Raw genomic sequence first — 18,193 nt, 5'->3', positions numbered from 1 at the left:
CATAATAGCCTAGTTACAAACTTTTTCTAACAAAAGGTGCAAACTTCCAGTTATAAAATAAATAAATCCTGGGGATGTAATGTACAGCATGATAATTATAGTTAATAATACTGTATTGGATATTTGAAAGTCCCTAAAAGAAATAGGTCTTAAAAGTTCTCATCACAAGAAAAAAATGGATTTCTTTTGTTTATTTTTTTTAATTCAATTGCTTATTTATTTGTTTGTTTCTTATCTATGTCCCTCACTGGGCTTTAAGTTTTACCAGGGCAGAAACTGTGAATATTTCATTTTATAATTCATGCTTAAAATATAGCACAATGCCTAGAACAGAGTGGATACTAAGCCAATTGTTGAATGTATGAATAATCTTAAGTCTGTCCACTTTTGAATTAGAAGGCAAACCTTACTTCCAAATTTACTAATACTTGAACCCCTTACTTCTTTCAATGTCTACATAAACTATTCCTTTGCAAAAGTGAAGTCGCTCAGTTGTGTTCGGCTCTTTGCAACCCCACGGACTGTAGCCTACCAGGCTCCTCAGTCTATGGAATTCTCCAGGCAAGAGTACTGGAGTGGGTTGCCATTGAAAGGACAAGTTAAAATTCTACTTTGTCCATGGAACTTCACTGAATTATTCCAGCTGCTCTCACCTTTCCCTTAGCCAGACTCGATTTAATTTATAAACTGGTGCTCAGGTCTGTAAGGGATAGAAAGATACATCCGATAGGGTTCCTGACCTCAAAGAGGTTTAAATATTTATCACACACTTTTGGACTTCAGTGTAATGCGTATGTGTCGAATGAATAAATAGATGAGCTTAATTATAGCTTTGTTGACCTCTTAAATCATTTTTCATGATACTGAACACAAAGACTCAGCTTCTTCCCATAATTTTTGTAGGAAGGCTCAAGAAAGATCATACTTACAGAAGAATTGAGAAAGTGGCCTATTTGCAGTGAAGAATCAGTGGTAGAAAATAAAGTAGCTTTCTAGCATCTCCTAAGTCCTATTTATACCCTTTTAATTCATTATATTTAAATGAACTTCCTGGAAACCACACCCTCATGTGCCAAGTGCCAAGTCACTTCAGTTGTGTCCAACTCTTTGCAATCCCATGGACTCTAGCCCACCAGGCTCCTCTGTCCATGGGATTCTCCAGGCAAGAATACTGGAGCCCTCCTCCAAGGGATCTACCCCACCCAGGCACAACCTCATATTTAAATGCAAACTTGAAAACATTTTCCAAGCCAAAGGTAAAGATTTTTAATTATTAATATATTTGCTGTGCCCACCGATTTGAAACCAAGTTTGAAATCAAATCCAGATTTTTTTCCCCTTGCTTCATCCATTACATCCAATCCTTGAAGAAAGTTTTCTATCTGTAATATTAAAAAAAACTAGCTAAAATGTGTGTGTGTGCACGCACTCAGTCTTGTCCAACTCTTTGTGACCCCATGGATTGTAGCCCACCAGACTCCTCTATCCATGGAATTTTCCAAGCAAGAATATTGGAATGGGCTGCCATTTCCTCCTCCAGGGGATCTTCTCGACCCAAGGATGGAATCCTTGTTTCTATGTCTCCTGCATTGGCAGATGGCTTCTTTACCACTAGTGCCACCTGGGAAGCTCTAAAATGTGGGAAATGCAGTCAGTCTGTTGGCTACTTTGTCTATGTGAAGCTCCACTCATGGGTAAATGACTTTTCTCTGCATTTGATTAATGGAGCAGTTGTTTCGGCAGCGTCTTGGCACGATTGTTGGGCTACCAATTTCCTTTAACGTTTCTCGGGGTTTTTTTCTTTCCAGTGTCATTTTTTAAAATCACTCTCAACTGCAGGCTGCTTGGGCTTCCCTCATAGCTCAGTTGGTAAAGAATTTGCCTGCAATGCAGAAGACCTGAGTTCGATTCCTGGGTCGGGAAGATCCCTTGGAGAAGGAAATGGCAATCCACTCCAGTATTCTTGCCTGGAAAATCCCATGGACCGAGGAGCCTGGCGGTACAGTCCATGGGGTCGCAAGAGTCAGACACGACTTAGCGGGCTGCTTAAATGACCTCTCGTCCTAGTTTCTCTTACTCCTTTCTGCCCCACCCATCTCAGCCACAGTGATCAAATTCCAGTATCCTATCTGTGTAACTTCCAGATTACTCCTCCTCACTAGCTCATCGATTCAAACTTCCAAAGACCAGACCTTGGGAAGCTCATCGTTAGTCCTTACCTCCTATAATGTCCTGGTGATATTTTCTACTTAACTAAAACCAACCCGTTTGGTACGCTCTGCTGTCCACTCAGTGTTAATCTCCTCATTAAATGCTTCTTCAAGGCCTGTCCGTTCCCCCCACCAGTACAGCCTTAGTCAAAGCTGCTATCACTTCTCTCCTCCACTTGGACAAGGCCTTCCTGGCCCTCCTTCATCACCACCTTCTGCAGAATAAACGTGAACAACTCTGCAAACTCACTTTCTGAGACATAAATCAGGTTATGTCATTCCCCTGCTGTAAGTGTGCTAGTGTCTTCCCCTTGTATCCAGGATAAAAGTTGGCCTTTTCAGTCCTTCACCCCTTGCTCTGTAAATTCATTCTGGACATACTGGCCTGTTTGACTCTCGACAATTCCCTTCTTAGGACCTGAACTTGCTCTTTCTTCCCCTTGATGATCTCTTTCATTGTATCAGCATGTGGCTTCCTGGGCCTCACAATCTCATATCAATTCCAATGTCACCATCTCAGAGAGGTCTTTCCTGTCCTCTTAGTTAAGCAACATCCCTCTTCTCCCTCTATGACATCTCCTCTTCTGTTGTATCATTAGCACCCATCTGTGTGTGAAATCATCACACTTCTTTGTGTATTGTCTACCTCTCCCCTCTTAGAAGGCAAGCTGCCTATGGTCAGGTTGACTGTGAGTATTATTCACCATTGTTTGTCTAGCATCTAACACAGAATCTGGCACATAGCTGCCATGCCTTTCATTCACTCAACAAAGGCTTATTTGGCAATGCCTATATGACAACTATGGTCCCAGGCACTAGGATATAGCTGTGAATAAAATTGAAAAGTGCCTATTCTCAGAGGGTCTATGTAATATTTTGATGTGGCTAATGCACACGGTCAAAAAAAAAAAACCAGTTAATAAACAACATGTACTATATCACGTGATAGGCAGTACTCTAAAGAAAGTGAGTAGGAAAGGGAAGTAGGGGGTATCTTAGGGAACATCCCCCACTCCAAAATAAACAGGGTGAATTTCTCCTGCCTTTATTTCCATAGCATCTTTGATACAGTTTTTTCCCCACATTTATCACATTCATCCTAGTTACATGCTTACATTGACTTTCTTCATGTTAACTCATCTGACCGTGTGTTCTAAAGTTAGTAATGACGTTATACCTATAATTCTTTCTGCCTGGCATATAAGTAAGTAAGTGAAGTCGCTCAGTCGTGTCCGACTCTTTGCAACCCCATGGACTGTAGCCCACCAGGTTCCTCATCCATGGGATTTTCCAGGCAAGAGTACTGGAGTGGGTGGCTATTTCCTTCTCCAGGGGATCTTCCCAACCCAGCGATCAAACCTGGGTCTCCAGCATTGCAGACAGATGCTTTACCATCTGAGACACCAGGGAAGTCCCATAGGAAGACTCAATTCAGACTTCAGTTCAGTTGCTCAGTCATGTCCAACTCTTTGTGACACCATGGACTGCAGCACACCAGGCTTCCCTGTCCATCACCAATGCCTGGAGCCTGCTCAAACTCATGTCCATCAGGTCAGTGATGCCATCCAACCATCTCATCCTCTGTCATCCCCTTCTTCTCCTGCCTTCAATTTTTGCCAGAATCAGGGTTGGTGCTGACAAGAGCTGATGCAAAGAGCTGACTCTTCACATCAGGTGCCCAAAGTATTGGAGTTTCAGCTTCAACATCAGTCCTTCCAATGAATATTCAGGACTGATTTCCTTTAGGATTGACTGGTTTGATCTCCTCGCAGTCCAAGGGACTCTCAAGAGTCTTCTTCAACACCACAGTTCAAAAGCATCAATTCTTTGGCACTCAGCTTTCTTTATGATCCAACTTTCACATCCATACATGACACTGAAAAAACCATAGCTTTGATTATACAGACCTTTGTTGGCAAAGTAATGTCTCTGCTTTTAATATACTATCTAGGTTGGTCATAGCTTTTCTTCCAAGGAGCAAGTGTCTTTTAATTTCATGGATGCAATCACCATCTGCAGTGATTTTGGAGCCCAAGAAAATAAAGTCTGACACTGTTTCCACTGCTTCCCCATCTATTTGCCATGAAGTGATGAGACTGGATGCCATGATCTTAGTTTTTTGAATGCTGAGTTTTAAGGAAGACTCATAAATGCAATTATATAAAAGAATTAAAGAATTGCTGTTTATGTTTTCTTCTCTTACCCTCTAGAATATCTTCCATGTACAACTTCATGAAACAGCATCCCTAGGAGACCTGGAGAAAATATTTATGATATTCAAGCACACAGTCAGTGCCACATGTGCGGCCTCTGTGTTTCATCTACTGTCTCTGTGTTTCATTTATTTACTGTCTCTGTGGATCAGTGAATGGAAGGAAAACCTTGTAACTGCTGTGTATTTTTTTTCAATTTTTTCCCATTTTCTTTTTTGTAATTAGTTTATCTTAATTGGAGGATAATTACTTTACAATATCGTGATGGTTTTTTCCATACATCAACCAACATGAATCAGCCACAGGTATACATCTGTCCCTTCGTCCTGAACCCCACTCCACCTCCCTCCCCATCCTATTGTTAAAGCATTCTCTGATCACGGATGGACAAAGGTCCATCCTCCTTTCCTTCAGGCCATAGTGCTAGGGCTCATGTTCATTTACCCTTTATATGGCACAGACTGAATGTGTGCCCATATGGATTTCCCTTGTGGTCCAGGGGCTAAGAATCAGCCTGCCAATGAAGGGACATAGGTTCGATCCCTGGTCTGGGAAGATTCCACATGCCACAGGGTATCTTCTAAGCCATGCACTGCAACTACTGAGGCTGTGTGCCGCAATCACTGAAGGCCCTGTGCTCTGCAACAAGAGAAGTCACCAAAATGAGAAGCCTGCGCACTGCAGCTAGAGAGTGGCCCCTGCTCGACCTAACTAGGGGAAGTCTACAAGCAGCAGTCAAGTCTCAGCACAGCCAAAAATAAAGAAATAAAATTTAAAGATAAATAAATAAATGTGCGCCCATTAAGGACATACATAATACATATCATGCGCTCATTTGGCTTCCTTTGTTGCAGAGAAATTCATCACAGAGCAGAAACTGTGTATTTTGTACTTCTAATCTAGGTCCTTGGCACACAGCCACGCATCAAGGATAAGTCCAATTTTCCTGCAGAAATGTTGTGATGGATCCAAGGTCCTTCTTCAATGACATTACACTGCTTTCCTAGACAAGCAAAAGCAAATGTCTTTTTTCTGTGCTTCCAATGTATTTTAATATTAGAAGCAATCAAAGGCCTCAAGCCCTTTTTTATTTTTCGAGAATTGGTTCCCAGGTTGCCTCTTTGATATGGCTAAGGAAACTATATATAAAAAAATAATGAAATCTGACTCTATATCCAATGAGGGATAATAAAAGGAAAATTGAGTTTTCTCTAAGAATCTGAGTGGTTGGAAAGCACATCAGGAAAGCAAATGCTTCATTACCAGCCAAGCAGTTCATTTCATTATAAAGACTCCTCATATACCCCTATGAACAAGAGAAAATCAGCCTATTTCTCTTGTAAAAGAATATAGTAGTCACTATATGGTGTGGGATAGAGAAGAGGAAGAGATAATTTTGATGCATATTATACCGGATTTCAAAATACATGTGGTTTCCTGCTAGAAACTTAATTTCTAGCCCTGTCTCCAAGCAGTTTAGGCTGAGTTGTTTCAGATTTCCTGTGTCCCTCTCTGATAATATATTTATAAAAATAGAAAATGAGAAGTAAACATTTCTCAGCCAATATATATCATATCGTGTTTCAAGTGTCAGGTAAGAGACTAAAAGACTACACTGTTAGTTAAATCTCTTGTACACATTCAGCTTTTATGCCCTTCAGACTATCTTCCTAACAGCAATTGGTATGAAATACCAGAGACTCTTGGATTGAGAACCTATTTGGCAAGTGTGATCCAAGCATCTGGAGAAGATCTGTGTTTTACCAAATAGCCAGGGAAAAATCAATGCAAGTATGCATGCAATCTCTATGGAAAATAGTATGGAATCATTTTTGTTTCAGGTGCTATAAATGAATGACCATTTCATGAAGCCTGGAAATGTGGGTCTTTCATGCCAGTCTGCCACTGGTATGAACCACTAATAGATCCAACTAATCATCTTCTAGCTGGCTCATGGATGGGATCCTTAGGAATACTCAGCAAATAAAGCTTCCTTTATTCATCCATCTTTGACTAGCCATTCTACACAGTTCACATCTTGTTTGCTAGGCCTGTGAAAAGAAGTTCTGAATGATGAACACTATTGTCAAGGATTTTCCATATATTTAGAGTTTTAATTACTACAGGTATTGGGTGAAAGAACTTCTCAGATGCGGTCAATTATTCTGCCACTCTGTAGGTTAGAGAGGGATGCACACATGTTAAATAAAATTGCTTCAACTCAGATTGGGATGTTTTGACAGCAAGAGACAGCAAAAGGTTATGCTGGTATTACAAAGCAGTGAAGCATAACAAGTGATTTACGATGGCAGCACAGGCACAAACAGAATCACAATGAATAGAGCAAGCTGGTGGTTAAAAATATAGAGTAGTTAATAAAACTGCATTTCATTAAATGAAAATGCGGGGGATCCTCTCTAATGGATCATGGATAATGGTTCTAATAAAGTCAAGTGGATTTTTAAATTTTTATTTATAATACCCGCTCTTTGATGAACCTTCCAGGAATATGTACAGTAGTTCAGCAGAATTCAAATATGTCAAATTGTGAAGAGAATCCAAGTCCATTTTTATCAGAAAAATCCTGATTTAACAGATGTGCTTCGTGTAATGCCATGAAGGACAACATTTTCTGAGTCTAAAGAAAGCAGAATTCCAGAGACTTTCATTTCCTTATAAAACTCTTCTATTCCCAATCCTTAACTAAAAGACAGTTCAGTAAATTCTCAATTTTGACTTTAGAACAATACATCTTTTCCCTAAGCCTAAAGATAATTGAATGGCATCCAGGAGAATGGCAAATATATGTGATTTTTGCTATTTAAAAAAACTTTATACAAGACCCAGGAAAGGAGTATGTGGGTGGATATGAAATGGGTTAGATCAGATTAAGAGGATGTCATGGATGAAACAAAAAATAAATAAACAGAATCTGTGATCAGACTGTGGGGTAATAATGTTTTCTAGTTTTTTTAACATTATGTTCAGGAAGCATGAACTAATTTACGGAGGACAAAGAGAGTGATGGATCCTATTTTGGAAAATGTGTTTATTTTTTAGTACGTGTTTTAAAATTTTTAGCGCAGCAGTTGCACCATTAGCACACAAAACTGAAATCTCCCAGTTGTTGCAGCCCAACATTGCAACATTAAGAATTAATAGGAATCGCTATGCTTCATCTTTTTTTATACATCCTCTTAAAAATATTTATTAATTTATGTGGCTGTGTCGGGTCTCAGTTGTAGCATGAGGGGACGCCGTTGCATCATTCGGGATCTTTCATTGTGGTGCACAGACTCTCTAGTTCAGTGCCGGCTTAGTTGCTCCAAGGCGCGTGGAATCTTAGTTCCCAGACCAGGGGGAGAACTCATGTCCCCTGCACTGCAAAGCAAATTTTAAACCACTGGACCACTAGGGAAGCCCTGAAACCACTATTCTTCTTGATGCTACATGTAGACATTCCATTCTAAGAGTCAAGTGGGAAATATTAGGAATAAGCCTTTTTATTGTTTTTATTGAAGTTTAGTGAATTTATAACGTTGCATTAGTTTCAGATGCACAGCATGATGACTCGGTATTTTGTAGATTACATTCCATTATAGGTTATTAAAAGATATTGTGTATAATTCCCTATGCTCTGCAGTAAATCTGGTTGCTTATCTATTTTATGTATAGTGGTTTGTATCTGTTAATCCCATACCGCGAATTTGTCCTTTCCCCACCCTCCCCTTTGGTAAGCATACATTTGTTTTCTATGTCTGTGAGTCTGTTTCTGTTCTGTGTATAAATTCATTTGTATTATTTTTTTAGATTCCACATGTAAGTAATACCATATAAGATGTCTTTGTCTGATTTATTTTACTAAGCATAATATTATCTAAGTCCATCCATGTTGCTATAAATGGCAATATTTCATTCTTTTTATGGCTGAGTAGTATTTCTGTGTCTGTGTCTGTGTATGACATCTTCTTAAGCCAATCTCTGTTTCTTTTTTAATTAGTATCTTTGTTTTTTCTGGATATATAGCCAGGTGTGGAATTGTTAAATCATACAGTAGTTCTATTTTTAGTTTTCTGAGAAATCTGCATACCATTGTCCATGGTGGCTGCACCAATTTACATTTCCACCAACAGTGTACCAGCACTCTCTTTCTCCACATCCTCTCCAGCATTTGTTATTTTTAGACTCTTTGATGATAGCCATTCTGACTGATGTGTGGTGCTATCCCACTGAGGTTTTGGTTTGCATTTCCCTATTCAAGTCGAATAAGTGCTTTTTTAAAGTGGCAGAAATTTTCATTCTTTTTTTTTCCTGAACAAGCAATATGTTATATGATTGTTCAAGCAATATTTCTCTCAGAAGCACATGAGTTTTGTTAATTTTCTTGGGAGTTAGTAACCATGTGATACTCTCAATTGCAGCAAAAAAAAAAAAATAATCTCCAGATATAATGAAATAGTCCATCTTATTGCAATAAAAAGCAAGAAAACCAGGGCACTGAGACTTGCTTTCTGTAGTTTATGTCCCTGAAGACCTCTGGAGGTAATAATCATTCCATCTTCCATTTCCATAGTGCCTGATGTTTTGCAAAGTACTTTCATATGTATTATTTCATTCAAGGAAAAAATGCATATTCTATAAGGTCCATTCCTGAAAGAAAATAAAATGTCAAGAAAATGAAAACTACTCTTTGACTGAATAATTCAGGGAGCTGCTCTGTCAACACAGTGAACCACTTCATGCGAAATAGGGGAGCCAAAAAATAAAATCAAATCATCATCATGAGTATAACTATGAAATATATGGGCCTTGTTAAATGTTTCTCATTTTGTTCATGATTCATGGGCTGTAATTTTTCCAGATTTGTTGAAATTAGGAAAAAGATGATAGACATCCTAGATCTTAGTTGCATTGTGGAATTGTAATGCTTTGCCCCCTGAGGCAAAATGTATATGTATTGTTTAGTGGTAATGACCTTCCTTCCTGTCCCTCTGATTCCATCCAGAGTCCACTCTCTGATGTGATACATGCTCCACCCTCACCTCTGTGTACCTTCTGCTCCATCCAGGCCAGAATGTTCCCTTTGACAAAAATGTGCACATTCCAGCCCCACACAATTCTTCACATCTAAAACCATCTTTCTCCCTCCAAGAATGTTCCCATGCTACTCTGAGCTACACTCTCCTTTTTTTGTCTTCCAGTAGTTCATATTTTTCATTCATTCAAAGAACTATTTAAAGAGGACCCACCACACAAAAGGCATAAACTAGGAAATGGAATAATGAATGAAAAAGAAAAGGACAAATAAGATCTCTACTCAGGGAGCTGACATTCTCTTCGAGAAGAACAGACAACAAACATATACACAATAAAAGATTATTTTAGATGCTTTTAAGTGTTATGAAGATCCACATTGGGGTGGTACGAGACAGTGGCTGAAGGAGTTGGCTCAAACCGTAAAGAGTCTGTCTGTGACGTAGGAGACCTGGGTTCAATCCCTGGGTCGGGAAGATCCCTTGGAGAAGGAAATGGCAACCCACTCCATAAATCTTTCCTGGAGAATCCCATGGACAGAAGAGCCTGACAGGCTACAGTCCATTGGGTCACAAAGAGTTGGACACAACTGAGCGACTAACACACACACACACTAAATGGAATGAAAGGAGCCAGCCCTTCAAAGTTAGGGTGCAAAGTTTTCCAGGCAAAATGGATATCTGCAAAGGCCCCAAGAGGGACCGAACATGGAAGTTTCCAGAAGGAAAAAAGAAGGGAGGTATGGTCAGAGTAGCGAATGATGGGAAGCTTGGCAGAGATGGAGCTGAGAGGCAGGCTAGTGCTGGATCACGTAGGAACTTAGCGTTTCAACTGAATGCATCCAGAAACCATGAAGAGGGCTTTAGGCAGGAGATGACAAGACAGGATTTGTGTTTTTTGAAAGCTCTCCATGGCTACTGTGCAGAGTGGACCCCAAGAGAAAAAATTCGAGTGAGGGTCATTAGTAAGGAGATTGTTGCAGGTCCAAGGGGTACAAGTGAGGTAGACTAAGATTGTATGTGAAGATGGAGAAAAGTTGACAGACTTGAAATCTATTTTGCAGCTTAAGCCATCAGGACTTATGAGTAAATTAAATGCAGAAGGAAAAAGAAACTCAAATTCATACCCTACCATGTCTTAATTAAGCTATTTAATGTGTTTGTACATGTGTTCAAAACAAGACTATGAATACTTTGCAGCCAGAAATTACTTCTATCCTTCTTTTTGTCTCAATCACAGAAATGAGGATGGCTCTGTGTAAAGAGGAGCACCCGAGAAAGGCTTAACTTGGATCCAATGAATATTTTTATCTCTTCTGTGGGCCCAAAATAATCCGATCCAACTGACCACTGCAAAGCAAAGTGTCTGCCTCCATTTTTTTTCTGCATGCTGCCATCCATACCTTCACCTCATGCTACATTTTCGGTATCTGTAATTCTCTCTGTGATTTCTTGGCACCCACTGTCTACTGATGAGATCTCTGCCTTAGTCAGAGTGCCCACTTCCTTGCTTACTGCACACAGCTCTGATGCGGCTCACTGCAGCCAGTGACTCTGCACTCACTCTCTGCCATGCCCTCGGCAGGTGATGGGAACCCAAAGATAACCAAGAAGAGGCATGAGAAACCTTGCCATCTAGTCGTCGCTAAGAACTAAGTGGGAGAATTCTGGACTACACGGGTACATATAAGAAAGAAAGAATTATATAAGAAAATACAAACATGAGTCTCTCTAAGGGTCGCATGACATCATCAAGTGACTCAGCGGTAAAGAATCCACCTGCCAATGCAGGAGACACAGGTTCGACTCCTGGGTCAGGAAGATCCCCTGGAGAAGGAAATGGCAACCCACTCCCGCATTCTTGTCTGGGAAATCCCACAGAGTAGCCTGGAGGGCTATAGTCCACCGGGTCACAGAGAGTCAGACGTGACTGAGCAAGCAAGCAAGCAAGCAAGGGCTGCATAAAAAGGAAGCTCCAAGTGCTTCCCCATCCCTTAGCTCTTTTGTAAACACAACATGATTTTAGTTCCAGGAAATGGAATCTTGAATCTCTCCACAAGAGGTAAAGAGGATGCAGTGAACCTGTGTGCAGAATTGTCTTTGAGGTTGCTGAGATAACTCCATTCATTCCCCCATCCTCTCTTCTCAAAAACAAGTGTCCTTTCTTGTATTGGAGTTAGTTTCTTTTCAATATATATTTATCAAATTACAAATAACATACACAAGACCCCAGAAGGGTCCTAGAAACATAGTCCTTGTCCACTAAACCTTTGAAGAAAATACGTAAAACAAAGTATAAAAGAAATGTATGGCAAGTAAGCAACTGCATAGATGTTTGGCACAAGGGAAAGGTGTAAAAGACCACAGACTGCTCAATACAGACAGGGCAGAAGGGGGAGGTATAAAAGAAGAGAAGGGAACACTTGATGACAAAGAACATGTTTGCTTGATCATCTACATCCTGAATGGATGATTCAAGAAAGATGCTTCAGAGGAGAAGGAGTCGGTGTGGATGTGGAAAGGTGAGTACTATTGTGAGCAGTTGAGAAGAAGAGTATGCAGGTAGAAGACCAGCTGGAGCAAATCTCAGAGACATCACACTGCTTTGGAACACCGAGGAATGGTGTGGAGTTGTCTGACTGGAGAACAGGAATCAGGGTGAGGTATGCTAAAAGTAGACAAGGTGAATGAATCCCATACCAGGGTTGCATGTTGGACATTATTCTGTAGCCCACAGGGAGTTCTCACTGACTTTCAGATTGGGACGCACCATGAGCTGGTCCAGAATAAGGATGATAATTCTGGGGCAGCCACAGGAATGCCCCTCTCAGGTCTCCACTTAAGAAAATTTCTTAGGCATAGAAGATAATTTTATGGTTATCAAAGGGAAAAGGGGGAAGGATTATTGAGAGTATGGGATTAAGAGGTGCACACTACCAGGTGTAAAAAAAAATAACAAGGATTTACTGTATAGTGCAGGGAGCTATATTTATATTACAGCTATAGTCCTGTAATAAACTATAATGAAAAAGAATTGAGAATAAAGACTATATGTAACTGAATCACTGCTGTACATTTGAAACTAACAAAATACTGTAAACTATGAAAAGTAAGTGAAAGTGTTAGTCTCTCTGTGGTATCCAACTCTTTGAGACCCCATGGACTGTAGCTCGTCAGGCTCCTCTGTCCAGGGGATTTTTCAGGCAAGAGTACTAGAGTGGATTGCCAATCCCTTCTCCAAGAGATCTTCCTGACCCAGGGATAGAACCCAGTCTCCCACATTGCAGGCAGATTCTTTATCATCTGAACTAGCCAGGAAGCCCCACCAGTATAGTTGATTAAAGTCAACTATACATCAACTTTAAAAAAATAAGAGAAAGAAAATCTCCTGGGGAGCAGAGATGAATGATAGTCTCCAGAAGTCACTCCTTTGAGCTCACCCCAGTGGTGAACACCCTAAAGCTGCCCATCCTGATCACAAGGAAGCTCTTCAATGGGAAACTTTGTCTCAGCTATTTCGCATCATTCTGACGGAGACTGTCTCCGTGCTGGCTGTTCTCTGGTTCTGGGTACCAATTCTTCCTCCTCCTTTTCCATTCACAGCTGTCAGGGCTGCATGGCAGTTAGAGGCTCCCCCACCCTGCATCTGTTCCCACTCTGTCTCCTTGTTTTCCCCACAGACAACACCCCAAATAAACCTCTTGCACCCTTGCCATTGGCTCCCCAGAAGACCAAGCTGACACAGCTGCTGACATATGAAGGATGAGCAATACTGATCCACACATTTTGGGGGTAATAGCTAAAGGACCACAGATAGGTCGGTACTGACAGGGCAGAAGGGAGAAGTAGAAGCGAAGTGAAAGAGAAGGGAATACTTGATAACAAAGAAGAACGTGGGTGCTTGATCATCTCCAATGACCTTGTGGGAGGGAGATCGCTATTTTGAAATCACTCAGTCGTCGATGTATTTTTCAACTATGGTGGGAATGGATAAATATTTGTATTTTTGTCACTGGTGAGTCACTGCCTGTTCCCTCTCCACCATTTATGTCCCTGACCCTGTAACTCCGCCTTTAGTGTGGGATTGACTTAGTAACTTGGATCGAATGTAAGTAAGAAAATGTTTGTTATCGAAAGCTTTAACATTTATGCTCTTTTTATTAATATCAATAGCAACACGAACTAACAATTTAGATAATAAAATTTTCCTAATTAAAGAATACTACTACCATTTATTCATATGCTATGGGGCATAATCCTGAAGAGGGTTTATAAAGAATACAGTTAGACTTTCTACTTTCACAGAAGAAATCATAGCTTTACAAAAGTGTTTAGTTGAAAAAAGAAATAGCCTATTTAAGAAACGAATTTTATTTTCTTATTCCAAACTATTTTTAATGTTTAACAAGAGAAGACTAATTATAATACATAAAGCCAATTTAGTGATTTCCAAACATTTTCTTTAAGTTTTTACCAGATTACTTTTCAAATTTAATTAGGTAGATTTCATTGTGGACTTTCTATTTCATTTTCTATGTTTCCATTTGTTTCTCTACTAAATAGATACATATCAATATTCAGAGTGAAAAAATTTGAACGTATTGAAAAACTAAATGGAGTAGTAGTTCTCAACTACTCTGATTTGATGAGAACAAAGATTACTTCACAATTAAGAAACACTATGTAGGACCATGAAAACTATGGAATATTTGAGCTGACCATATGACCACCTAATTAAAGATGTTTTAAAATCCAAAACAACTTGACAGTAATTGTACAGTCAGTCAGTCAGTTCAGTAGCACAGTCATGTCCAGCTCTTTGCAACCCCATGGACTGCAGCACGCCAGGCTTCCCTGTCCATCACCAACTCCCGGAGCTTGCTCAAATGCATGTCCATCGAGTCGGTGATGCCATCCAACCATCTCATCTTCTGTCATCCCTTTCTTCTCCTGCCTTCAATCTTTCCCAGCATCAGGGTCTTTTCCAGTGAGTCAGCTCTTCGCATCAGGTGGCCAAAGTATTGGAGCTTCAGCATCAGTCCTTCCAGTGAATATTCAGGACTGATTTCCTTTAGGATTGACTGATTTGATCGCCTTGCAGTCCAAGGGACTCTCAAGAGTCTTAACCAACACCGCAGTTCAAAAGCATCAATTCTTCGGCGCTCAGCTTTCTTTATGGTCCAATTCTCACATCCATACATGACTACTGGAAAAACCATAGCTTTGACTAGACTGACCTTTGTTGGCAAAGTAATCTTTCTGCTTTTTAACATGCTGTCTAGGTTGGTCATAACTTTTCTTCCAAGGAGCAAGCATGTTTTCATTTCATGGCAGCAGTCACCATCTGCGGTGATTTTGGAGCCCAAGAAAATAAAGTCTCTCACTGTTTTCATTGTTTCCCCATTTATACTCGTGTGTAAATATGGAATTTTTAACTAAAAGAGAATTATTTGTTCACCCCATATGATTCTTCCTAAATTGTCACATATAAACTGGTTTAATAACTTGTTTTCATCTCCACATCCTGTGAAGTACTTTTGTTTATAATATTCTTTTTGAAGTAAAGGAAAGCCTTGCAGATGAAAAGAGATAAAACAAGCTCGTACTTTCATATCATAAAGTAAATAAGTTGAGTTGTTCATCTGATCAGTAGCTGTCACTTTGAAATAATTTTCCACTGAGTCCAAAGTCTTGGAATTCTTTGGGAGAGAGGAGTCACTCCTAGCAACCTTTATAAACCACAGGGACAACTGAGTGGTTGACTGCCTTTGGCATATGAAGAAATTCATATTTCAATAGTATGTCAACATTTAACCTTCAAAATCTAATCCACATGGATTATACTGCATTTATAGTTAATACGAAATATTGGCTATATTCCCTATGTTGAATGATATAGTCTCTCCGTTTATTTATTTTATACATAGCACTGTGTATCTCTAAATCCCACACCCCTATCTTCCTCCCCCACCTTCCCTTTCCCATTGGTAACCCCTAGTTTGTTCTCTGTACCTGTAAATCTGTTTCTGTTTTGCTATATACGTGTGTTTGTTTTATTTTTTAGATTCCACATATAAGCGATGTCATACAGTATTTGTCTTTCTCTGTCTGATTTATTTCACAGAGTATAATATTCTCTAGATTCATCCTCATTGCTGCAAATGGCAAAATTTCATTTTTTTTTTTATGACTGGGTACTACCCCACAAGAATTTTTTCCTCCAAAAGTCTGCTCATCAAAATGGCTCAGCTCAAATGAGAAAATTTCCCTGAACTCATCAGTCCCCCACCATGTCCCCTTAATGCTTTGCACTAGTCTCATGTTAACTGAGCAGGCCAAGGGATCCTTGAGGAAAGGACTCAATTACTATTATTTGAATTATTCCAATATCATTATACTGTCCCCAGTAGATAACACAGTACCAGAAGCACTGGGACAAATGTTTCGTATTTGTTAAATCTTACATTTTCAAAACCACTTTAGGAGATAATCTTGATCCGATCTCAGTTTTCTTCATTGAAAGGATTTTTCCTTTTGTTTTAACTGAAGTCATAGTCCTTCTCCACCTGACACTCCCAGATTAAGCTATATATAGATATAGCAACAGTCTTTCTGAAGGACAGTTTACAGCAACAGCTATAACTTTAAATGTATATAATTAAAATTTTAAACATACATAATTTTTATTCTAAGAATTCCAATTCTAGAAAGTTAGCCTAGAGATATATCATATAACTGGCCAAAGACATCTGCACCTAGATATGGATTAGAGCATTGCTTATAACAGCAAACTGGACGCTCTATAAAGTGACATGTTAAATAAATTATGGCACATCCACTTAAAAAGAGAATACTGTGCTACTCTTTAAACAAACAAGAAAATCTATGTATGGTGACACGTAAGGACTGCCAACATATATCACTAAGTAAGATAATTCAGTTGTACAAGAGTACATTTTTATCTCTTTTCAGTAAAAAATACATACATTGAAATAATCAAGATAAATAAACTGTAACTTATAAATCATGATTAGTTCTAAGGTTGGGATGTACTATCTTAGATTTAGATGTTGGTATTGAATGGATTTCTGTAAGCCATATGTATACATTATCTATGATCAGAAACACATTACTAGAGAAACAGATCTTCGGTATTTGTTCTCAATAATGGGAGGAGGCCAAGAGCATTTGCAAGGGAGCTGTCTCTATGCAGAAAAGAATAAGCAGGGTGAGTTTGAAATGCAGGATAGAGAAGGGCTGGAAATGGGCAGTAAGGTTGGAGGTCCAGGGAAGGAGAATATATGATGAGAACTGTCCAAAAATGGAGCAAATTGCATTGTTAAGTAGTGAGCTCCCCAGCCATCCAACTCTGTAAGCAAGAAAGACCTCACAATGTTCCTTTATGCCTTTCTCTCCCTTCTTTCTCAAGATTCACTTAACACAGACACTTCTCCCCATAGCTTTCAACATTACTTTTGTCCTGATAATCAACTTCTCTTGCATGAACTATTAGAATAACTTTCTAACTGGTATCCCTATATCAAGTGTAGAGATTACAGTACTCAGTCTCTAAGCTGTGTCCAACCCTTTGCAACCCCATGAACTGTAGTTCCACCAGGCTCCTCTGTCCATGGGATTTCCCAGGCAAGAATACTGGAGAGAGTTGCCACTTCCTCCTCCAGGGGATCTTCCCAACCGAGGGATCAAACTTGTGTCTCCTGCATTGGCAGGAGGATTCTTTACCACTGAGCTACCTGAAAATATCAAGTGTAGTAGGCAGAATTTGGGCCATGACCTTTGTCCCAATGTCATGACTGTAAATAACTTTTGTGCTCAGTTGTATCCGACTCTGCAACCCCATGGACTGTATAGTCTGCCAGGCTCCTCTGTTCTTGGGGATTCAATTTATATTACATGGCAAATGGCCTCTGCAAATGTAATGAAAGTTATTAATGAGCTTGGCTTTAAAATAGAGAGAGTATCCTGGATTATCCAAGTGAACTCAACATCATCACATGCACCCTTTCAAGTGGAGCTTCCCACCAGCCCAAGACAGAGGAGGAAATAAGAGAGAGGTAGAGGAAGGGGAAGTTGGAAAGATTGGACTTGACCTGGGGGAATTATTGGCTCAAAGACCAGAGGGGTTTGGAGGTGAGAAAGAGACAAATTCCAACAACCTGTGAGCTTGCGATGAGAACCTCAGCCGCGCCGAAACTTTGATCCCTATCTGGTGAGATCCTGAACAGAGAACTCCTCTAAACCTTGCTGGGCCCAACCTCCAACCTACAAAAAATGTGATACAGTTTTAAATGCCTAATTTGTGATCATTTCTTTCAGCAGCCATAGAAAACTAATACACCAACCCTGGCCCATCTCTGGTCAATTCTTCTGAATGCAATGAGACTGATTTCTTTTTTCTCAAAGTACAGCGCTGGTCATGACATGCTCATTTACAATCATTATTTGCTCTTCAGAAACCCTGTGAATCCTAATTCAAACCTTAATCCCTCACACAGCCTTCAAGACTTGTGTGGTTTTTAGCTCACATGAACCTCTCCAGCCTCATATTCTATCAGCCCCAACTCTGAGATTCAGCCATTCACAGACTGAATGCATGCAGGGCCTTCACAAAAGCTGTTCCCTCTGCCTAGAATGTTTTTCTCTCTTCTCTCTCTATTCATCTTCTGGCCACTACAACTCATTCTTTGTTTTTTGTTAGGCTTTTCTTCATTTTGAT

The sequence above is a fragment of the Cervus elaphus genome, chromosome 21 (assembly GCF_910594005.1).
Source record: "Cervus elaphus chromosome 21, mCerEla1.1, whole genome shotgun sequence".
NCBI lineage: Eukaryota > Metazoa > Chordata > Mammalia > Artiodactyla > Cervidae > Cervus > Cervus elaphus.
Note: the sequence above shows the minus strand (reverse complement) of the source record.